Below are 23,908 nucleotides of genomic sequence, written 5' to 3'. Positions count from 1 at the left end.
CGTGCTGTTCTCATGATAGTGAATAAGTCTTATGAGAGCTGATGGTTTTATAAAGGGGAGTTTCCCTGCACAAGCTCTTTTCTCTTGCCTGCCACCTTGTAAGACATGCCTTTCACCTTCTGCCATGATTGTGAGGCCTCCCCAGCAACGTGGAACTGTAAGTTCGTTAAACTTCTTTCTTTTGTAAATTGCCCAGTCTCAGGTATGTCTTTATCAGCAGCATGAAAACAGACTAATACAGGGGGTCTCACCATTTTGCCCAGGCTTATCTTGAACTCCTGGCCTCGGGAAAGGTTCCCACCTCAGCCTCCCAAGGCACTGGGGTTAGAGATGTGAATGTCTAGTTTTTATTCAGATAAGGTATCAGTAATCCTTTGGTTTACGTTTTCTGAGTTTATAAGAGTTTATAAACTGAGTGCTGCAGAAACACTGTTTATATTCTGATAAGTGCTGTTTATATTCTGAGTTTATAAGAGTTTATAAACTCAGTGCTGCAGAAAGCATGATTGTGGGGAAGATAGGAAAAGATCAGTTCTACCATGTAAGGGACCAACACATCTCCTATTGTTTTTATTCATCTCTTTTATTTGTTTGCAAGACATTTCAGTTATAACCTCTGAAGCAGGAAATATAGCCTTACTGAATCTTATAAAATGATCAGAAGAGTGATTTGATAAAGCGTGTTAATTTGTGTGGTATGACTGAGCTAATGCAGCAGCTGCTATTTTTGACTGGACATTTTTTGGTAGACAACGTTTTTTGATTGACTTAGGGATATCGGTTTCATCTTAGAATTGTGAGATGTCGTCTCCACATGCACTTTCACATCCCCTTCTCCACTGTGCCCAGTTCAAAACTCTTTTCTGCATATTGAGCAGTGTGCTCTGTTTTGATTATTTACCTCTCTAATCCAATTGTACATGTCCTTCCACATGTCATTAAGATGACACAGCTGGTTAGCCTTCTTTTCCAGTGATGCCTCGGTTTACGCCAACATTGGTATTGTAATCACTATCTTTTTTAATTATCTGAACTCTTAGAAAATATGGCCACAATATTTACAACTGCTAAAAATTAAATGAGCCCTATCTTGATACAAAGGACAACAGTTAGTTCACAGGTAAAGTCAAAGACAGACTCTTAATGCCCGTGATTGCAATGTATTTGTGACGCACACTTAGTTGCAACCTTGGGAAAGTTGCAACAGTGGATGATCCACTATTCTGAATGACAAGTTGTGGTCCCCAACCTGAGCAATCAGGGGAGAAACAGTAACAGGGGTTATGGAAGGTGGATCATCTGCACTGTACCCATTTACAGCCAAAACAGTATTGCATTCAGCCCCTATTTTTTGGGCCACCATATGGTTTTTACACATTTCCCCCAAACTTCTGTGCATATCACCAAATTGATTTTCCAGGATTTAGGACTTTCAGTGCTAAAGCCAGGATAATCCCAAGCAATCTGAGACGATTGGTCACCCTACCAATGAGGAAACATTGTAGTTTGGAGGGCAGGAGGAAAAGAAATTACAGCTCCCTCCCTAAGGAATTGATATAGGCCAGCTTCATCCCTTGACCAAAGCACCCAGGACCTGTCATGTGGCTTTCTCTCTGTCTCCATGTTCCAGTAACTGCTCTTTCCCTCTGCACTTCAGGCCCAGGGATTGTAACAGAGCCCTGCTCTTACTAGCCCAAGAAACCTTCACTGTCCTTTGTGGTTTTCCTAGACCCTACCCACTCTTAACTTGTAAATAATAATTAAATAATTATTAAGTGAATAATTATTTATTATTTATATTTTCATTATAATTGTATTATTTATATGTTATAATATATAAAATATTTCCATATATAGATAAAATATAATTATAAGTTATATAATTATATTTGTTATAATTATATAAATATAACTATATAAATTAATTATATAAGTGTAATTAGGCAATTAATAATATAATTATATAATTAATAAGATAATAATTAAGTATATAAATTATAAATAATGCATATAAATTTATAAATGCATACTTATAAATTATAAATATAATTAATTTATATATAACTTATCTCATTTAAATTTTATATAATATGCAATTTATATATTAAATATTTTATACCTCTATATACAATATAAAAATATATTTCTATAATTATGAATTATAGAAATATATAATGTATATATTATACATTATATATATTATTAATTATAATGAATAATTATTAAATTAACTGATAATTAAATAATTATAAAATACTATTTGTAAATAATTACTTTGTTAAAATTTTCTCAAATTACTCCCTGTTAGTGGGCCATCTATTTGTTGCTAGGTCCCTGACTGATACAATAATGGGTTCCAGGAGTAGCCCCAGGAAACAGACCCTCAGAAAGGAATTTGAAGATTGAGATAGCCACGTGGTGTGCTGGAGCCAGCTATGACTGGCTTACAAGAGCTGATTGTGTACATCTCTTTCCAACTACATGTTCAGTGAAATTATGTTGGTAGATTGAAATCAGCCATAGTGGGGAATATTTATACCATAAAAATTTGCAAATGCTAGCAATTAGGGCTTCTTTCTTTTCTCTTTTTTGTTTCTTTCTTTGTTTCCCCCCTCCCTACCTTTCTCCCTCCTTTCCTTTCTAACCTTCCTCACCTTCCTCCTTTCTTTTCAAGAATCAGTTGTTCAACACTTACCAGCAAGCCACTAGTTGCTCATCTATTTGCAGTGCCCAGTAATACCTATCTTGCCAAGGGGAAATGGCACATAGGTAATCTGTGGCACACTGTGATGTGTTATTACTCAAATTATGAACAGTGCTGGCATGAGATAAAGTTCAAGTTGAGGGCAAAGTGTAAAGAGACTTTGATCCTATAGTGATTCTAAACATTTGGGAGCCAGCTGGCTTCTGATGGTCCTACGGCACATGCTTTGGGGAATGGGGGCTAAGTGAGGACGCAGCAAAGAAGGTAGCCATCTGCAAGCCCACCACTGGGCTCCTGCCTGTTCACTCATTGTTACTCAGGGAATCCTCATTAGTTTCTTTGGCTCTGCAAGCTTACACTTAAATTCAACATCTGAGCTGAGGTCATAGCCTAGGCCAGAAAGCTTGAAAATCAGGCAGTGAGGAAGGCTGAGGATGAGGTGCTGATATCTATGCAGATCCAGGAAGCAGTCAGGAAAGGTGGCCAGAGGTGTAGATCCAGTCCAATCCATGGTGAGTGGCTGATGGATTGGTTAGCCAGTTGGTGACTTGGAACAAGACTTGAAAATTGATGATAAGGAGGCCTGGGAGTGTGTGGATGGATCTCTTAGAATGGGCATGGATATTCATGCCTTCTTCACTACAGGGCATTCACTGTGCAGGAGGTTCTCAAAAATCAGGTGGTGTTATGGACTGAATTGTGTCTAACCCCACCCCCCAAATTCATACGTTGAAGCCCTAACTGTTCAATATGACTATATTGGGAGACAGGGCCTTTAAGGAGGTAATTAAGGTTAAACGAGTTCATAAGAGTGTAGCCCTAATCCGGTAGGACGGGTGTCCTGATAAGAAAAGGAAAAGACACCAGAGAGCTCTTTCTCTGCACACCCAGAAAAGAGGCTAAGTGAGGACACAGCAAAGAAGGTAGCCATCTGCAAGTCACGAATAGAGTCTTCACCAGAAATTAACCTGGCTGACACCTTTATCTTGGACTTCCAGCCTCCAGAACTTTGAGAAACTAAATGTCTATGGTTTAAGCTAACCAGTCAGTGGTATCTCGCTACAGCAGCTTAAGCAGAATAATCAAGGTGGTTAAGTTGACCTGTCCTGTAGAGGTTGACTAACCATGTGGCTCACTCAATGGGCTCAGAGACAAAGTGGCCATATGGCAGGGGTGGAGGTTTATACATGGGTTCATCACTGTGGACTTTTCCTCGCCAGGGCTGATTCAGCTACAGCTATTGATGAGTTTCCAATTTGTCAACAGCAGAGACTATATCTGAGCCTCTAAGCTGTTACTATTTCCCAGGGGTACCAGCAAGTTGATCATATTGAACCCTGTATTAATCGGAGTTCTCCAGAGAAACTTAACCAATAGGAGAGAGAGAAAGAGACTTATTTTAAGGAATTGGCTCACGCAACTGTGGAAACTGGCAAGTCCAAAATCTGAGCCTATGTAAGAGTTGATGCTGCAGTATTGAGTATGAATTCCATAGGGCAGCAGTCTGGAAACTCCTTCTTCCTCAGGAAACCTCAGTCTTTGCTCTTAAGGCCTTCAGTGGACTGGATGAAGCCAATATGCATCATGGAGAACAATCTGCTTTAATAAAGTCCATGGATTTAAATCCTAGTCGTATCTAAAGTATATTCTCACTGGAACATCTAGACTGGTGCTTGACCAAACAATTGGCCACCATGTCCCAGCCAAGCTGACACATGAAAGTAACCCCCACAGAGCCCTTCCATAATGAAGTGGGTAGAACTTTTTCTTCACAGAGATAGATATATCCCTGATACAGATTTGCCTTCCCTATTGATATAGTTTGGATGTTTGTCCGCTCCAAATCTCATGTTAAAATGTGATCTCATTGTTGAAGGTGGGGCCTAGTGGGAGGTGTTTTGGTCGGGAGGCAGATCCTCATGAATGGTTTGGTGCCCACCCTGAGGTAAGGAGTACACTCCTGCTCTTTTAGTTCACGTGAGATCTGATTGTTTAAAAGAGCCTAGCATCATTCTCTCTCTCTCTCTCCCTGCCCCACCCCCAGCCCTTTCCCAGCCTGTGACACGCTGGCTCACTTTCACCTTCTACCACGAGTAAAAGCTTCCTGAGGCCTCACCGGAAGCAGATGCTGGTGCCATGCCTCTTGTACAGTCTGCAGAACCATGAGCCAAATAAACCTCTTTTTAAAAATAAATTACCCAGCCTCAAGTATTCCTTTATAGCAACACAAAATGGACTAACATGCCTATTCATGCTTTGATCAGCACCACTGTTCCCACACTTGCAGAATGCCTCCATCATTGCCATAGTATCCTACATTATCGCCTCTGATCAGGTGACACATTTTAGGGCAAAGGAAGTGTGGCAATGAACTCATGCCCAAATTAACCCAAAGGGCCACATCACCCAGAAACTTCTGGTTTAATAAAGAGTGGAGTGGCCTGAGGATGGCTCAGGTATAGTTCTAGGTGGGAGACAAGATGCTGGGAGGTCAGAGAGCTGTCTACCTCTGTCCCATGTGTCCTTAAAGAGATCTAAGGTTTGGTGCCGTCTTCCCTTTAGTCAGAATGCATGGGACTGGGGGGCGAGTCGGGGAGATGAGAGTATCCCTGTCACTATCATGTTGTGAAACTCTTTGGAGGGATGTTTGCCTCCCATCCCTATCTTCTTGGACTGGGTGGGTGTGGAGGTCTTAGTGCCTGTAATGGTCAGTTTGAAGTGTCAACTTGGCAAGGCTGTAATACCCAGTTATTCAATCAAGTACGAATCTGGGTGTTGCTGTGAAGGTATTCTGCAGATGTGATTGGCATCTACAATCACTAGCTTTAAGAAATGGAGATTGTCCTCTACACTCTGGGTGGAGATTTCCAATCAGTGGAAAGGCCTTAAGAGCAGAGCTGAGGCTTCCCTGAGGAAGAAAGTCTGCCTTTGACCTGCATCATCAGCTCCTGCCCTAGAGCTGCAGGTGGCCCTTCCTGATAGCCTACCCTCTGGATTTTAGACTTGCCTAGGTGGCTGCCACAACCTCATAAGCCAATTCCTTGCAATATATTTCTTGATGTATATATGCTACTTGTTCTGTGTTTGTTTGTTTTGTTTTTTGCTGAAACCCTGACTGATACAATGTCCAAGAGGAACATGCTTTCCAAGTCATGGCTTTTGGGGAGAAATTTTCCTGCTGCTTAATCAGCAAGCAGAGAAGGGATCACTCTGTTGAACATAGTGATTGATCCCAATGACCAAGGAGCAGGTTACCTAATGGGGGAATGGAGTTCTATGTGTGGATCCCCAGAGATCCACTGGGAAGTTTCTTAGTACTTCCTTGCCCATTAGGCTTAGACAATGGAGAAAAGATCTCCAAGGACACAGATACTTCCAGAATGAAGGCTTAGCTCATCCCTCTAGGTAAAGAACTCAGGCTAACCGAAACTGGCATAAGACAAGGGGAACTCTAGAAGGGTGGTAGGAAGAAGGCAGCTGTGATGGCCAACTTGAACTTGTAACCTGCTCTGTCAGTAGTACCTGACAGAGCAGTACCTGATGTGTGTGGTTATACACATCAGCCATTCCTTTCCCTTTTCCCTCATTACCTTGAATGAAGGTGGCTAATATTTTAGGTTTTGGGACTTTGAATGACTTTGTCCTTTTGAATGACTTTGTCCTTTTTGGGGACACACATTTGAATGACTTTGTCCTTTTGAATGACTTTGTCCTTTTTGGGGACACACATTTATAACCTGGGTAAAGGACAAACATAAACACTGGGGGATGAAGGGTACCCTGTGCTGGATGTCTCTTGTTTGCCCCTCCAGCCCTGCTTCCACCCCTGCTCTGTGCCCACGAGTCTGACCTCAAAGGGCCACATCAATGGGCTCCCCTGCTCTCCAACTTCTGGTTATCTCCAGTCAATGGGGACGTCATGGGCTGGAGAGGAGATGGGGATAGAAATGTGAGATCAGTCCATGTGCTCTCCTGATCCCTCTCTGGGGTCACTGCAGGCTGGCCAAATCCCTCCAATCCCAGCCCTCTGTGTCTCAGGCTCCTGTGCTCTTAGGCCTGAAGAGGGTAAGTGCCCACCACGATTACTAGCCCAGAAACACCACAGTACTCCTTGTGGCTGCCCTGTAACCTGCCCACATCATTGTAAAGGGTTCCTTTATTACACTTTCCTCAAATAACACAATTTGAGCATGCTGTCTGTTGCCTGCTGTACCCTGAGTGATAAAGGACTATTTGGGCTTATTGAGCCCTGAGCCTCTCTCCAAAGAAGATTATCAAAGACTCATGGATGAGGAGGGACTGTGGGTAGAGTTGAGACCACTTTTCAGTCAACCTGGATAACAAACAGAGAGAGGCTCTGTAAAAGAATAAGATATTGATTTGGGAACAGAGCATTGCAATGAGAATACACGTGCCACAGTAAACTACATGCATATTTAGGGAGGTGAAGGAACACAAAGGTTTTTAGAGGAAGAACTGAGGTGAGCACATCATTGTTTTGAGGTAACTATCTTTGGCTACAAATATGATAACAAGGGTGATTCCAGTCAAGGTTGGGCAGACAGTTGCTGCGCAGATGTTCCTGCAGAAGTATTCTTTGTGTAAGGTGGTGATGGCTTCTGTGCAGGGTTGCGGTTTTGCAGTCCTTTGTGACAGTTTGCGTTATCAGCCATACAAATGTAAGAGACCTCTCTTCATGGCTTTCCCTGGCTCTATTTGTGAGGTTGGGTTTTTAACATTAGTGACTCCATTTTAATTCTGACAACTCTCATGTTCCATTTCCAGATGAGACAAGCCTCCAAGGTCGAGAGTGATGAAGTGAGAAATCCAAGGTCCTTTAGCCAAGCAGGGGCAGGGCAGGGACCCATCTCAGATCTCCTGGGCCCATGTACTGCAGTAGCTGACCCTTCCTTGTGTCTGTCTCAGGCTCTGCGAATGACTCTCAGACCACCTAGGTGTAAGGAGTCCTTTGTAAATCGTTCCTGAGGTGAAGAAAGTAACACCTGCCTTGCAATCTCATAGCAAGGACCTTCAAATCATACCAGGAATCAAACTATATATGCAGGGTCCCATCACGGAGGTCCTCTGTGGAAAGTCTGTGGGTTCTAAGTCAAGCCGCGCCCAAACTGTGACGCTGGGGAAGCTGTCTCCGTAGCCCTCACCAGCTGCTGCTCAATGCCCCGTTCTTAAGCACCCCTATTCAAGATGTCATCTGACAACTGGAAAGTTAACAGATTTTTCTAAGGCATTATCCATGCTGTTTACAATAAGTGAGGAACTCTCTCAAGCATGAGTTTCTACAAGTAATTATGTAATGAGAGTGTAAAGAAACAGCAGCCTTCCTTAACTAAAATGACCTCTTTCTCCCAGACTGGCAACAGGAGAGAACTTTACTTATGGGACACGATTAAAGATGAAACTGTATTTCTGGCCTCTCGCCACTTGCATATTCAGTGGTAATCATCTTCCCTTGCCTTAGGTAAAAGTTTCCGCAGGTCTCAGGAGTTTGACAGGCACTTTAAGTCACAAATACTGTCTTATTTCTGATATTAGGACATCTGTGACACATATAGATAACAGTTCCAACCTGGACGTGGTGTTCATCTTTCTCCTCAACCCCAGCTCAGACCTGTTTCAGGCTGGAAGCCACAGTGGGTACAAGGACTTGGCTGGTTTCTTTTCTTTTTTCCACCTTATACTTTTATTCCTCTCCATCTCCACCCTCTTAGCGCTACTCCATTTTTCTCCTGTCAAGTGCGGGAGCAACACAGTAGTGAGGAAACCATACAAGCATGGGAAATGTCTTAAGGCTGGTTGCATCTTTCAGCCCCAATTCTTTTTTTTTTTCTTGTTGTTTATTTTGAAATGATTCCAAATTTCCAGAAGAGTTGCCAGAATAATACAAAAACTCTCATAGTATAAGTCCTCTCCCCCCATCTCTCTCTCTCTCTCTCTCTCTCTCCCACAGTCTCTCAATCTCCCTATCTCTCTTTCTCATGTGTATCCTGAGATTCACCTTCTCACTTTATTTTCCTAAACTGTTTGAGAGTTCATTGCATACTCAACCCCTTTCTTTCTTTCTTCTTTTTTTTTAAAATTTTCAACTTCTATTTTAGATATGGGTGGGGGGTACATGTGCAAGTTAGCAACTTGGGTATATTTCATCCAGGTAGTCAGCATAGCACCCAATAGGTAGTTTTTCAGCCCATGCACCCTCCCTCCTTCTCCCCTCTAGTATTCTGCAGCATCTATTATTCCCATGTTTATATCCATATGTACTCAATGTTCAGCTCCCACTTATAAATGAGAATAAGTGGTATTTCATTTTCTGTTCTTGCATTAGTTTGCTTAGGATTATGCCCTCCAGCTCCATCCATGTTGACATAAAGAACATGATTTCATTCTTTTTTATGGCTGCATAGTATTCCATGGTACCGCATTTTCTTCATCCAATTGCCTATTGGTGGGCACCTGGATTGATTCCATGTCTTTGCTGTTGTGAATAGCATGGCGATGAACATATAAGTATATATATTTTTTGGTATAATGATCTATCTTCCCTTGGGTATATACCCACTAATGGAATTGTTCGGTTGAATGATAGCTCTGTTTTAAGTTATTCGAGAAATCTCCAAACTGCTTTCCACGGTGGCTGAACCAATTTACATTCCCACCAACAGTATATAACTGTCCCCTTTTCTCCACAGCCTCACCAGCATCTGTTGGTTTTTGACTTTTTAGTAATAGCCATCCTGACTGGTGTGAGGTGGTATCTCATTGTGGTTTTGGTTTTGCATTCTCTGATGGTTAGTAGTGAGGAAAATTTTTTCATATTTTTTTTGGCCAGTTGCATGTCTTCTTTTAAGAAGTGTCTGTTTTTGCCCATTCCCCATCCTTTAATGTGGTTATTTGGTTTTTGCTTGTTGATTTAAGTTCCTTATCGATTCTGGATGTTAGACCTTGTCAGATGAATAATTTGTAAATATTTTCTCCCCTTCTGTACGTTGTCTGTTACTCTATTGATAGTTTCTTTTGCTGTGCAGAAGGTCTTTAGTTTAATTAGGTCTCACTTGTCAATTTTTTTGTTGCAATTACTTTTGGGGTCTTAGCCAAAAATTCTTTGTCAAGGCCGATGACAAGAAGGGTATTTCCTAGGTTTTCTTGTAGGATTTCTATAGTTTGAGGTCTTACATTTAAATCTTTAATCCACCTTGGGTTAATTTTTGTATATGGTGAAAAGTAAGGGTCCAGTTTCAATCTTCTGCATATGGCTAGCCAGCTATCCCAGCATCATCTATTAAATACGAAGTCCTTTCACCATTGCTTGTTTTTGTTGGCCTTGTTGAAGATCAGATGGTTGTAAGTGTGTGGCTTTATTTCTGAGTTTTCTATTTTATTCTGTTGGTCTATGTGTCCATTTTGGTACCAGTATCATGCTGTTCTGGTTACTATAAGCTTATAGCATAGTTTGAAGTCAGGTAGTATGATGCCTCCAGCTTTTATTTTTTTGTGCTTAGGCTTGCTCTGGCTATTCTCAACCCCTCTCTTTACCCCCAAACACTTCAGTGTATGTTTCCCAAGAACATGGCATGGAGATTCTCTGATCATAGCACAATTAATCAAACTCAGAAAATCTAATGTTAATATAATACCATTATCTAATAGATAGCCCATATTTAATTTTTGCCAATCATCCTAAAAATGTCCTTTAGGACAATTTTCCCCTGACCCAGGCTCCAATCTTGATCATGTATTGCAGCTTGTTGCCATGTCTCTTTAGTCGCTGTTAATCTGGAAAAGTTCCTTAGCCTTTCTTTGTCTTTCATGTCATAACATTCTTGAAGAGTGCCAGCCAGTGGCTTTGCAGAGTATTCCACAATGTGAATTCAAGCTGCTTAATTGTGCATTTGACAGGCGTATTACATAAGCAATATTGTGTCCTTCTCAGTGCATCATATCAGGAGCCAAATGATGTCAGTTTGTCCCATTGTGAGTGGTGTCGACTTTGATCACTTCCATAGGGTGGGGTCTGCCAAATTTCTTCACCTGATTGCTATAATTCCCTTTGTAATTAATAAATAATCTGTGGGGAAATACTTTCAGAGAATTTAATACCTTGTCCCTCTTCAGACTTTCATCCAATAGTTTTCATGTTCATCAGTGATTCTTGTCTTCAGCTCCAAGCCTTATTGCAAGTCAGTCTTGGACTGATTCACCTTCCCCAGTGGAAAGTTCTTATGAATTATAGCTGCCACTCACCCCTGGGGGAGAGAGTCACTGCTCCCTTTTAACATTTGATTCTGGTATGGATACAGGACCCATACCTAATCTGCCCTAGTAGAACTAAGTTGGTATGTTTAAGCCAATCTTTGCTTATGGGCATCACAGAAGAAAGGAGACATGAAGGTCTGATATCATTCCTCAGAAGCCACCTTTCTTCCATCACCTGGGACTGCCTGACCTGGACCACCCTCTCTTAGACTCCTCAATATTACCTTCTCAAGAGACAGAAAATGTTCCTGATCTAGAGGAACTTCTACTTGCCCAGTTCCCACTAGAGCTTTCCACTGTTCTTCAATGACCACAGTGGGCTTCAGTCCCTTTCAGGGAAGGTCCCTGGATCCATGGGGTCTGACCTCACTCTAAAGCCCTCCACAGTATATTCATTATCTTGACTGGGAATGTTCCTACACCATATGCACATGCAGTATGTGTGTGATGTCCATGTATTGTGTATGGGCTGGGAGAGGATGGGGAGAAGCCACCTTATAACCAAGGACTTAAAGTGAAAATTTAATACAAATATCTGTTAACTAGTTATAAAATTGTTTAAAAGTTAACTGGAAAGTCACAGATGGAAGTAGCAACTACAAGAAGCAGCACCACCCTTAGGGCTGGCAGAAACAAAGGGAAGAGGCATTTTTAAAACATATAATTTAATGACTCTGAGGAACAGAAACTCAGATCTCAGAGGACGGGGCCCTGCCCAACTGCTGATGATGTTTCTGGGCTAAAAAGAGGGACCTTGTAGGGCTGAAATTCAGTTCTGTGAGGAAGATGCTCCTGCCAGCTGGTGCTGGTTCTCAAGGTGGGGTAGTGGTACAATGAGGTAGGATCTATAACTGTTGGAAAAACTGCTCACTGGATGCAGCTCCTACTGTGTGAAAGAACTGCTGCTGCTGGGGTGAAGAAACATGCTTGGGTGATGCCCAGAGGGACAGGAAGCAAACAAGAAGGAGCAGGTTCCTTTTTTCTACTCCAATCTTTTAGCTTCTCTTCAGTACACCCTCTTGGCAGAACCTAACATGGAACCTGCAAGGAAAGTGGATATGTGGTTTGTAAAACCTCTGCTCCAATCCAATAGCATAGAGCAGAATTTAAAAGGGTGAGTCTGGAGTTGAAAAACAACAATAAATAGCACATCTTCAAATTTTAAATGATGGTGTCTCTCAAAAGGATATAGCCCATGAGGATTTATAGTGGGTGCCAAATAGCAAGAAAGATGGTCTCTCAGGACAATAGTTTTATTTTCTATATGGTCATCTTGAAGGGTGGGCTTCCATCTGAATGGAGGACAGAACAGACTTAGATAAGTTGGGTGTGGCCAATTGTTACCCAAGCCTCTGGTTGAGCAGCTTTGGGAAAGAGGAAGGGAGGGAGGTAGATCTGAGGATAGTATGTGTCATATCAAAAGACAATCCGATGGAAACAACCCAAGCATCTATCAACAGATGAACTGATAAAGAAAATGTGGCATATCCATACAATGGAATATTATTCAGACATGGAAAGAAAGAAAGTTCTGTGCATGCTACAACATGTAACATGTTGGAAATATTATATAAAGTGAAATAAGCCGGGCACAAAATGACAAATGTTGTATGATTGTATTATTCCACTTGTATGAAATTTTTAGAATAGGCAAGTTTCTAGAGAGAGAAAGTAGGTTAGAGGCTACCAGTGGCTTGGAAGAGGAAGAGTGGGGAGTTATTGGCTAATAGTTACAGGGGATGCCCTCTGCCTTCTGCTCTAGCTCTTCAAACCCTCTTATAAGCATCATTCCCTACATTAAATGCCTTTCCACATTTCAGGGTCCTGAACTCATCCAGTTCCCCCACTTTGAGTGGGAGAGTGACATTTCTCATCTTTTTAGAGTAGTTCATATATTCACAATAATTCACTCTTTATTTTAATTTAATTGCCCTCTTCAGAGGCCCATAGTCTTCCCAAGCACCTCCCTGGCTCAAACTTTTGTCTCAGTAATAATGTCATTCGCTGAGCCTCAGTTTCCTCATCTAGAAAACGAGGATGGCTGGGCGCTGTGGCTCACGCCTGTAACCTCAGCATTTCGGGAGGCCGAGGCGGGCGGATCACAAGGTCAGGAGATTGAGACCATCCTGACCAACATGGTGAATGAAACCCCATCTCTACTAAAAATACAAAAAAATTAGCTGGGCGTGGTGGCACGTCCCTGTAATCCAAGCTACTTGGGAGGCTGAGGCAGGAGAATCACTTGATTCAGAGAGTCGGAGGTTGCAGTGAGCCGAGATAATGCCACTGCACTCCAGCCTGGCGACAGAGCAAGACTCCGTCTCAGAAGCAAAGAAAATGAGGATACTAATCCCTGATATGCAAACTTGTCCTGAAGATAAAATGAGTTATTATCCAATGGAAAAGCTGTGTGATAGATGAATGCATAAAATGTTAGATCCATGAAAAGTTGATTAGTAAGCATGACTTCCATGAGTTGACCAGTGAAGGAATGATGGTATTTGCCTATCTTTTAAAAGAAATATGTGTTTATATGTATTGGTATAAATGCTATATATTCATCTATATATTTTTCAAAATGTGTGTGCAGTAATACATATTAAGATTTAGAAATTCTAAATGCAGGGTGAATGCTTAAATGTCAAGTTTAAGTTACAACACAAGGTCTGCAAAGTGTGGTCATAATCGTTTAAGACATTATGACTCACTCAATATTTATATTTTAGAAGTAATTTATTTTATTGCAACCACCAATAACCAACTGAAAAACTTTAAAAATTCAAGATAAAGTTTCTGTGGCCAAGTCCACGCTCTGATCAGCAGCCATTCTCTCATTAACACTTGTGGCCCCGCTGATTTCTGCTCTCATTTGCACTGTGTAAAAGGCCTCTGACAACCTCCTTTCCACCCTGTTCAAACAAACAATAGTCTTTGGAGCAAAGAAGGAAATTTGTAGCAGGTGAAAGTTTAGTTTTAATGATGGAGACACCAAATTGTTTTTAAACTTGAAATATATAAAAGGCTCCAAACCCACTTTAATGTCTCATTTCTCACAATTACCTCATTATAGTTTACCAAATATTTTACTTTGAATCACAGGATCTTTGAAAGAAATTCCAAAACTAACCTTTTGCACATACGTAGCTTATTAGCAACAGAAAAATTACTTTTCTCTCTGATTGTGAATTTCTTTTTCTCTCCAGAATATAAAATAAAGCCATAAACTTATAGGGCTTAGAGGTTGTGACCAGTGACATTTTCCCATTTTCTTGAGGAAAGAAAATCTAGCTTGAGAGGGTAAAAAAAAAAAAAAAAAAAAAAGCGTAAGATTGGTCATTTGTATCTACATGCAGCAAAGGAGCTATTAGGCACTGACAAGCTACTCAGATCAGAACACCCAAGACTGTTGTCATTTCTCTTCATGCCCTGCAATCATTGAATCAGGTTATTTAATTGGTGTATAAAAAGTCACCTTAACACAATTCATGGTCACCTTTCTCTGAAATCTTCATGACAAAGGATTTGTGAAAACTTTTTTAAACAAACATAATCTCTCCAATGTTCAGCTCTATATAGGAAGAAGAAATGTCAATGTTCATATACAGAATCCCTTTCCTTGAGACCTCTTTCCCACTAAAACCCAGAGGTAGCATTAGGGACAGAAAGACCAGATATGCCCTGGCAAGGATGGTAACAGAGTACATTAGTCAGGGTAAATTACACAAGCTGCAGTAACAAACATCCCCCAAACCTCTGTGGCTTAACACATTATAGGTTTATTTCTGCTTGTACCACAATCCATTTGAGATTGAGAAGTTCCCTTCCAAGCAGTAACTCAGGATCCCAGACTCCTTTCATCTTGTATAGCACCATTTTTAACACATGGCCTGCAAGGTTGATGTGAAATAGAAAGAGCCTGTGGAAAGCAGATACTCAATTGTCTAAGTTTGGTCAGGGTGCATATTTCTTTGGCTAGAACTAGTCTTTTTGCCCGATCTAAACACAAGGGATCTAGGAAAGTAGTGAAAACTGTACATAAGAAACGGTCAGTGAATCTGCTAGAATAATGAAGTGGTCTTGGTTGGAGGAGGTTCTAAAAACTGGGCTCCTGGATCCCAGAACACAGTATAATACCAACGAGTTGCACTCACTTCAACAAAACAAATTACTCTTCAATTTGTCTCAACAAATTCTATTCACTCCCAGTGATATGGTTTGGCTGTGTCCCAACCCAAATCTCATCTTGAATTGTAGTTCCCATAATCCCCCCATGTCATGGGAGGGACACAGTGGGAGGGAATTGAATCATGGTGGCGGTTACCCTTATGCTGCTATTCTTGTGACAGTAAATGAGTTCTCACAAGATCTGATGGTTTTATAAGGGGCTTTTCCCCCTTTTGCTCAGCACTTATCCTTCCTGCTAGCATGTGAAGAAGGATGTGTTTGCTTCCCCTTCCACCATGATTGTAAGGTTCCTGAGGCCTCCCCAGCCATTCAGAACTGTGAGTTAATTAAACCTCTTTCTTTTATAAATTACCCAATCTCAGGCAGTTCTTTATAGCAGCATGAGAATGAACTAATACACCCAGTTATTCTTACATGTCCCTCATTTTACATGATTAGACATGCATTTGATTTTGTAAGTATCCTCTAGAATTTAGCAAAGTCCAATGCATTATCTAATACAATTTAAAAACCAACAAGTTGGCTTGATCTAAGTGCTCCTTGAGGAGATGAGGGCTGAGTTTTACTCCTTTTGATGGGACCAGAAGGTAGGATATGACACTCAATGTTTGTTGAACAAGTTAATTAATGAGCAATGTTGCTGACATATTTAAATCTCAATTTTTGGAAATCTGTATCTATCCTAGGCTGTCCCCTGGAATCACTTTCCAGTTTTCCATCCTAACTGCTCTCATAGTTCTAGCCTAAAGGCTGCCTCCTGTGGATATGTGGTAGAACAGTGATGAGTCACATGACTAAATATCTCATCCTACAAATGACCCCTCCCCACCATCACCAATACTGTTTCCAACCAGATGAAGGTGGACTTATGCGTTGATTACTGACCCATCAAAGGAATTGCTGACCACACAATGAATTAACCTCCTCCCCCCAATTAATACTTAGTAAGCCATGAGTATGGGAACCTGATTTATCTTGTTCCAATGATACTAACCTTAGACTTCATTTTCTTGTTTAATCCTCATGCTAACACCAAGAAGAGGTAATTTTGCAGATGAGGAAAATGAGGCACATAGATGTTAAGTAACTTGCACAAGGTCATACAGCCAGGACTTGCAAGAACCAGAATTTGAACTCTATGGTAATTATATGTGGGCCAGGGGTGGTGGCTAACATTTGTAATCCCAGCACTTTGGGAGGCTGAAGCGGGCAGATCACTTGAGCTCAGGAGTTCGAGACCAGTCTGGGCAACACAGTGTAACCCCATCTCTACTAAAAATACAAAAATTATCCAGGCATGATGGTGTGTGCCTGTAAGTCCCAGCTACCTGGGAGGCTGAGGCAGGAGAATCACTTGAATCTCAGAGGTAGAGGTTGCAGTGAGCTGAGCTCACACCACTGCATGCCAGCCTAGGCAACAGAGCAAGACTTCGTCTCAAAATATACACATATGATTTTACAAGGCCAAGAGGGATAGGGTGTAATTCAAATTTAGTTGGGCCAAGCATCAGTTTTAAGAAGGTCCTTACCTGAAAGAGGTGGGCCAAGATCTGATTTCTAGAGTTCTGAGGAGAAATAGCTTTTGCGAAGTAAAGCACATTTTCAGTCACGGAGCTGGAGAAAGGACTAGCAGCATCCAGGTGGTGAGCAGATTCATCCACCTGCCATCAGGGATCCAGGGCTGTGCTCCAGAGTCACCGTTTTCCTAAAGACCTCGAGGCTGTCATAGAGGAAAAGCAGGAAGTTAGGTCTAAGGGGTTTCCACTCATGCTCAGAACAGGAGCCCTTTGCTGTGGTGTTCTCAGTCCTCCTCTCTGGCCAGGAAGGAGCTTCTAGGTAGTCTTCTAGGCTGGGATTTCCTGGTCTTCCAGACACAGCAGTGCTAACAGAAGCCAGGCTGAGAGTACAAGAGAGGAAACGAAAATGCAAAACACTCACCCCTAGCTCCCTAAAGAAAAAAAATGGGCCAGGCAGGGTGACTGTAATCCCAGCACTTTGAGAGGCTGAGGCAGGAGGATTGCTTGAAGCCAAGAGTTCAAGACTAGTCTAGGCAACATAGTGAGATCCCATCTCTATAAAAAATTTAAAAATCAGTCAGCTGCGGTAGCGTAAACCTGTAGTTCCAGTTACTCAGGAGGCTGAGGTGAGAGGATCATTTGAGCCCCAGGAGTTTGAGGCTGCAGTGAGCTAGGATTGCACCACTGCACTCCAGCCTGGGTGACAGAACAAGACCCATGAAAGGAAGAAAAGAGGAAAGGAAGAAAAAAAGGGGGAGACAGAAAGAGAGAGAGAGACAGAGAGAGAGAAAGAAGGAAGAAAAGGAAGGAAGAGAGAAGGAAGGAAGGAAGAGAGAAAGAAAGAGAGAAAGTAAGAAAGAAAGAAAGGAGAAAAAAAGAAAGAGGAAAAGAAAGAAGGAAAGAAAGAAAGAGTAAAGAAAGAAGAAAGAAAAAGGAAGAAAGAAGGAAGGAGGGAAGAAAGGAAGTTAGGAAGGAAGGAAGGGAGAGAGAGAGAGACAGGAAGCAAGAAAGAAAGAGAGAAAGAAAGAAAGAAAGAAAGAAAGAGAGAAAGAAAGAAAGAAAGAAAGAAAGAAAGAAAGGAAGAAAGAAAGAAAAGAAGAAAGAAAAGAGTCTACGGCCATGCCACCCTGAACGCGCCCGATCTCGTCTGATCTCGGAAGCTAAGCAGGGTCGGTCCTGGTTAGTACTTGGATGGGAGAAGAAAGAAAAGAGAAAGAAAGAAGAAAGAAGGAAAGAAAATATAAATAGTATAAAAATTTGAAATTTTTATCCAGGTGAAAATAACATTAAGTCAATTAAAGACAGTGTTCTTTCCAGAAGACGCCTACCACATCAGCATTCAGGTAATTTGTGCTCACCCAGACACACACCAAAGCCCTCAGTCCCCCGTGCCTGGGGCTCACAGCCATCAAGCATCCAGTAGCAGCAACATGTGGGAGGCAGAACTAATATCTCAGAAGGAAATGCCCATTAGACAGAAAAGAGAGCAACAGTGTCATTCCACCGAGCTAACTGACACCAGAGTTGTAGAGCTTTGTAAATTCTTTTTGATTATTTGAGGCTATCTATATCACTGATATGCTTTAATGCAAAGTATTCTGATTTTTCATTGAGAAAAACAAAACTTCTTGGGCTATGGAAAAATCTGTGGCTTGGTTGTCCATGTTTGGCATTAGCCAGCAAAACACTGCTTTTAACTCCGTGATGCTGGGCCTCTTGTTTTTCCTGCACCCCCTTTTCTTTATCTTTCTTTCCTAGGCATCATTACCATTTGTCAACTTTTCTTTTATGGTTCACACTTCATGTGCCATGTGGCCTCTGCATGGACAATTCGCGACATGGCAGCCTGCTTCTTCAAGGCCAGCAAGAGCACAAAAGCAAATCTGCTTGCAAGTCGGGTTTTGCACGATGTAACATAAGCCCAAGAGTGACAGCCCATCATCTTTGCCACATTCTACTGTGAAGCAAGTCACAGGGCCTGCCCACACTCAAGTGGAGGGCAGCACACAAGGATGTGAATACAAGGAGGTGCTGACCGTGGGGCCACCACAGGGTCTGTCCCCCACACCAGGTGACTATGAGGCATCCAAAAAATGGAACATTCTCCTGTAGACAGATGGTGAGGGTCTTTGGCACATCTCTGGGAAAAAAAGTAATTTTTATTATTAGGACAGGGTTTGTATTTTGAAATCAAACAAGCCACTTCTAAATGGAAAAGGGGAGATATTTTTCCATCTCATAGTCCCTCCAATGCTAGGATGTTTTCTGCAAACACAGCAAGATATTCACTTGTTTGGGGAAAATTCTGGTCTCTGAAAGTGGGAACAATGGAAGTAGAAGGTGAGGTGGTAGAGCTGCCCCTGTGGGCTTCTCATGAGTGGTCAGAGGAACGGCAGGTCGGGGGCATCCAGAGCTGCATGGTCCAGCACTGGCCACAGCACAGAGCCCCCAAGGCTCAGGCAGGGCTTTCAGCTATTGGGGTAGAACCCTCCCATTTAGGTGATGCCAGGATGAGGTACCATGGAGAGGCCATTTATGGCAAGGCATTCCAAATTCTATGTAATTTCACTTCTGACTGAAGTTTGTTTTTTTTTTAATTTGTTGAATAGAAAGTATTTTCACAGGGAGTTACATACACATTGTGCATATGTATGTGTGTGTATATATATGTATACATGCATGTGTGTAGATAGATAGATAATCATATGTCCTCCTCCTCTTCCTGACCCCATCCTCTCAATTCTTGTCCTCTCATCACACATATGCTCACACATAGATAAGCAAGTTTCGTTTTTTTGTTTTTTTGTTTTTTTTGAGATGGAGTCTCGCTCTGTCGCCCAGGCTGGAGGGCAGTGGCGCCATCTCGGCTCACTGCAAGCTGCATCTCCCGGGTTCACGCCATTCTCCTGCCTCAACCTCCCGAGTAGCTGGGGCCACATGTGCCCGCCACCACGACAGGCTAATTTTTTTTTTTTTACAGGGTCTTGCTCTGTTGCCCAAGCTGGAGTGCACTGGCACAATCACGGCTCACTGCAACATCTGCCTCCCAGGCTCAAGCAATCCTCCCACCTCAGCCTCCTGAGTAGCTGGGACCACAGGCATGCGCCACCACACCTGGCTAATTTTTTGTATCTTTGTTAGAGACAGAGTTTCACCATGTTGCCCAGGTTGATCTCAAACTCCTGAGCTCAAGTGATTCACCTGCCTCAGCCTCCCAAAGTGCTTGGATTACAGGTGTGAGCCTCCGCGCCTGGCCAGCAAGCTTCTTATGTACATTTCAGGGTATGTGTAAGTAAATATGTAGACATATTATTTTTTCTTAATACAAGAGTTCACTCACATGGTGAACTCACTATGCGAGTGAAGTACACATGGTACTTGCCTCTCTTTTTTGCACATTACAACATATCCTAGAGATTATTCCGCAGCAGTTCGTACAACGCTGCTCATTCTTTACTTACAGCCACGTGATCTTCCATTGTAGAGATGTACTCATCGATTCAACAGTCCTCTACTAATATTGATGGACAGTTGGGTTATTTGTCAATCTTTCACTCTTATCAGGGCTGTTCCCAGGATTGGGATTGTTGGGCAAAAGGATCTGTGAATGTCTGCTTTCTTATCTATCGCTCCACTGCCCACTATAGGGATCGCACAGATTTACATTCTCACCAGCCTTGCATAAGTTTGTCTTGTTTCCCCCCAGCCTATCACCAAATTTATGAATATTTTTTTTCAATCTGCTAAAAGAAAAGCCACCTATACCAAAGTTTCTGAAAATCAAGTGTGTCACTGGAATATTGATTTCTTCTTTGGGAGAACTTTTTTTTTGTAGTAAACTACACATAATGTAAAATTTGCCATTTTAACCATTTTAAATGTACAATTCAGTGGCATTAACTGCATTCACATTGTTGGGCAACCATCACCCCCATCCATCTCCAGAACTTTTTCATCTCGCAGAACTGAAACTCTGTACTCGTTCAACACTAACTCCCCATTCCTCTTCCCCTAGTCCCTGGTAACCACAATTCTGCCTTCTGTCTCTATGAATTTGGCTACTCTACATTCCTCAAATAAGTTGAATCATACAGCATTTGTCATTTTGTATCTGACTTATTTCATTTAGCATTCTGCCCTCAAGGTTCATCATGCTGTAGCATGTGCCAGAATTGTAGTCCTTATTTAAGGCTGAATAATATCCCGTTGTATGTACATACCGTATTTTGTTGGATCCATTCATCCATCAATGAACCCTTGGGTTGTTTCCACCTTTGGCTGTTGTGAATAATGCTGCTGTGAACATAGATGTACAACTATCTTTTTGAGTCCCTGCTCTCAAGAAGGAGGGGCATCTTCCGTCCTCCTCTAGCAGGTATAAAATGAACCTCACCCCATAAATTGCTATGGAGGAGCCCTGATCTTTTTTTCTCTTTATCTACCCAAGAGAATTCCATTCCAGGCTGCCTTTTCTCTAAATGCAAGATGCACACACACTGCAGTCCACTCCTTGGAACTATTTGGGACCTTAACATCACACTTTTCCAATGGACAGCGCAAGCCATGTGATTTCTTAAATTAAATATCATGCAACTCAAAGCAATCAATGGAAGTCAACAGACAACATCTAGAAGAAGGGGCAGCAATGGTCTTCCTCTCCTTTGTGTAGACCAGAGTGTGACATCCAGTGCTAAGGAATGCATCTGAAGGGGGATGTAAAAGGAAAGGAATGTTTTCAAAGAAGAGGAGCTGGGATGCTCAGGGGGATAAAACCCTGCATTACAAGAGACACAGGTGAAAGGGCTGGGATGAAAAATTGAGAGAACTAATGTATGACAGTATTTCTTAATATCTGAAACATACAACTGTATCTGTTAATATTTGAAAGGCTGTCATGAGGAAGGTAGATTTGATATTGATGACCTCAAGAGAAGCAAATGGAGTCACTAGGTATGAGTTCTAAGGAGAGAGATTTGGGGTTTATTATAAAGAAGTGTCCAAAGATGGAATCAGTTTCTTCACAAGGCTGTAGAGTGAGTTTCCTGTTCCTGGAACTATTTAAGTCTTGACTACATAGTTTCTTGACTGGATTGAGAGGGAGGGGAAGCAGGCATTGGTCTTCCTTCATTTTACACATACAAATAGCCGAGGATCTCCTATGTGTTTCAAGGCTGGAGGTGCCTTCTATGTGTTCCCTTTTCCTTTTTTTCCTAAAGGACAATGGTTGCAGTTAGAACCTCTTCCCAAATATACAAGTGCTAGAGATCTTGCAGCAATGAGTGACATTTCAAAGAGCTGATTTCATTTCATGGCTTCTTAAAAGGCCCTTCGTTGTTGCTGACTTTAGGATCAGCCCCTTGTTTCTATAAAGAGCCAGATATTTTGATTTCTATAGAGTCAAATATTTTATCCTTTTCCAGCTATTTGAGGGTCTCTGTCACAACTACTTAATTCTTCCATTGTAGCACAAAAGCGGCCACAGCAATACATAAACAAATCAGTGTGACTCTGTTCCAATAAAACTTTATTTGAATTTCACATAATTTTTACATGTCACAAAATATTTTACTCTTTTGATTTTTTTTCAACCATTCAAAATGTAAATTCTTAGGCTGAGGGCCATAAAGAAAAAGAGACAGCAAACCCTAGAAAATCTCCTCAAATCTAAGGAATTGTTGCCCAACCAAGATGCAGGAGGGGACAGAGCTTGACCTCAGGAACACCTGCCTACAAGGTCCCCAAAGCTATCAAGAACCTCTCTCTGCCTCTTGTCTCTGTGTCTTGCTTCTGTCTAGCTGTAAGCCATCGTTTACCTCATGTAGACAACAGTGTCGACACTGTTGTCACACCTCATAGCTATGGCTGTTGAGACTTACAAGCCGACTCTTTATGTCCCAGGTCTGCACATCTTGGGACAAGGAGGCACTGGTCTAGCTGGGTCAGGAACCAACCCCGGGAGCAATCATCTGAGGCAGACAGGTCTGGGAAGGTAAGAACATGGCAGATCCCATGGGAACCCCAAGAGTGTGGAGGGCAGTTCCCAGACAGACAAGTGGGAGTTTGGGGTGGACCAAGCAATACTGTCTCCCTTCCATGACTCGCAAAAGAGGGTGTGTTTTTGTCCATACACAGGTGTGTGTGTGTGTGTGTGTGTGTGTGTCTGTGTGTGTGTGTGTGTGTTGGGTGAGACAAAACATCTACACATTTAAAAAAATTCCCAAGATGTGTTCTAATAAGATCTTTAGAACACGTGCTGGCTCAATAACTGCATATGTTACTTTTTAAGGATGTATAGGACCAATTAACAACACCACAGAAAAAGATATCTGAGGCATGCCGGGAAGAGTGGTCACACTAATTATATTTCATTTGCAAAGTGTAGCATTCTTCCTTGTTTTGACCCAGGATTTGATAAGCATCTTTCATAGAAAAACTTTTTCCATCACTTGCTGGTTTCCATTTCCGGGCCCAACACTTGCTCCCATTTCAGAGAGAAAATGTTAATGATTCTCCTGCTTTTCTCACAGGGAAGTTGCTGTTCTTTTAGCAGAAGTTTAATAGCTTCTTAACACAGTCAGAGGCCAACGGTCACTATGATACTCAAAGGTCTCGCTCTGATATATCACCACAGGGAGGATGGCTTGGGGACAGCTGGCTGGCTGGCACCTGTTTCAGTCTGTCTGTTATTTCCTGGAAAAGCGTGGGGTTTCACAGCCTGATCAGATGAGCAAACCCATGTATACCAAACCCTCCGTGTATGTAAGACACCCAGGGACCCCACATGTCCCTGTGGGCCTGCAGAAGGGCTGAGAGTCTCACGGGCAAGAAGAGAATTGGGAGCAAGACAAGGATGCTGCAGACTGTGGGAATCTAGAACCAGGGGCTGTCCCAGGGACCAGAGGCTTTAACAGCAAAAGCCACGAAAAAGCTGATGGTGAACTGTGAGGCAGTTTCCAAATCTGCGATCATCTTCTGCATCCTTAATGGTAGAAATGGAATGCAGCCCTCATTCCTGGACTGTACCAAATGCAGGAAAAGAGAATGTCGGGGGCTCACGGGGCTCAGCACAGTGGGACCCCTGTCTACAAAAGTTAACTGCTAGGTATTTTGGTAAAGGGGAAAAACTAAAAGATTAACCAGACCAACCCATGTCAAGACTATTAGGTGCCACAGGAAGAGACTGAAGATGCATGAGAGGGAGCAAGTTGCGTTTATGGCTGTGTAGTACCCA

The 23,908-nt window shown here is 42.0% G+C and overlaps 1 long non-coding RNA gene across 3 annotated transcripts in view; it reads right to left on the bottom strand.

The window, feature by feature from the left end:
- Positions 1-23,908, bottom strand: part of LOC112130500 (uncharacterized) — a 254,038-nt gene that overhangs the window by 109,657 nt on the left and 120,473 nt on the right. For all 3 annotated transcript variants that reach the window (XR_008517374.2, XR_008517372.2, XR_008517369.2), the window contains exon 4: positions 16,690-16,880. This is a non-coding gene — a long non-coding RNA (uncharacterized LOC112130500). The remainder of the gene's footprint in view (positions 1-16,689; positions 16,881-23,908) is intronic.

The sequence above is a fragment of the Pongo abelii genome, chromosome 22 (assembly GCF_028885655.2).
Source record: "Pongo abelii isolate AG06213 chromosome 22, NHGRI_mPonAbe1-v2.0_pri, whole genome shotgun sequence".
In the NCBI taxonomy this organism is placed as follows: Eukaryota; Metazoa; Chordata; class Mammalia; order Primates; family Hominidae; genus Pongo; species Pongo abelii.
The sequence above is the reverse complement of the archived record's forward strand: the minus strand, read 5'-3'. Positions and strand labels throughout refer to the sequence as shown.